Here is a 1,331-nt window from a genome sequence, read left to right as displayed (position 1 = left end):
TCAATCTTAATATTATCCTCCCTTCTACGACTAGGTCATGAGCCGAGGTAGCGTAGTCGGTATAGCGGCTGGCTACGGGCTGGACAAACGAGGGGTCGAAGTTCGAGACAGGACAATTGGAGTCAGATTACTAAGAGGAACAGAGATTCATCTCTCCTTCAAAACATCTAGACTCCACATAGTGGAGCTACACCTCTCTCTCCACACAGCTTCATCATGTGGGGGTTAATTAACCACAAGGACTTCATCTTTAACTTCCATCTACTCTTAGTTTTTCTTGCAGGCTTTCTTACCAGCACTTTGTATGAATTTATCTTCTTTCTCATGCATGTTACATGCACCACCCACCTCATCCTTCTTTATTTGATGATCCTACCAGTACCTGACAAAGAGTACGAATTATGAAGTCCCTCAACACGGTATTTTCTTCAGGCTCCTATTCTTCCTCCCTCTAAAGGACCAAATATTCTCATCATCCTATTCCCAAGGAACCCCAGTCTATATTCTTCCTTCCCTTAATGCAAGAGCCCAATTTACATACCTGCACAAAACAACATGCAATATTATAATTTTCAATACTTCATTCTTTATATTTTTAGATAGCAGATGTGAAAAAAAAAAGGATTGTGAATTGAATGGTTCAGATTTAATAACAATTATGAACATGGATATTATTTTGACACCCCCATCTTTTAAGTTTTTATATCCTCTCTTTACAAGAGATATTTTGAGCCAGTGTAATCAAGCTAGAACTCAGCATACCCATACTAAAAGGAAATTATTAAGCACTGAATCCAGCATATTGTTTGAGAGAACATGTCAAAGTTCACACCAAACTATCCAAAATAAAAATAAATAACAACAGCATAGCTCTCCAAAAACCAAAACACAGGCTGTTAGACACAGGATCATCTAGTCTAGATTTCTAACAAAAGTAATCCCTTTATGGCTGTTCATTTTACATGTAAAGTATTTCTTTGTGGTGTTGGCTATACAATTTGATGATGATCACTAGTGCCTGAAACATGTTAAACTTGTTGCAATTCATGGACATTAGTACCCATTCAGGTTTTAGTAGCCTGTATCAAACATATGACATAATATAACATTTCTACAAATTATAAATCACTCTGTCCAATGTGACCTGTAAGTTTTTTACTACATAAAAACTTAACACACTTACATGTTTCGGTCTCTGTGGACCATCTTCAGAGGGCAAACATCACTACAAATAGAAAACCACTATCACATAATTTGTTTACACGCAAAGTATGTACACTTATATGTTACAACACACAGTACACAGAATAGAACATTTCACAAACACAGCA

Source organism: Cryptotermes secundus, unplaced genomic scaffold (assembly GCF_002891405.2).
Source record: "Cryptotermes secundus unplaced genomic scaffold, Csec_1.0 scaffold634, whole genome shotgun sequence".
Taxonomy (NCBI): domain Eukaryota; kingdom Metazoa; phylum Arthropoda; class Insecta; order Blattodea; family Kalotermitidae; genus Cryptotermes; species Cryptotermes secundus.
This window is presented reverse-complemented; position numbering follows the sequence as displayed.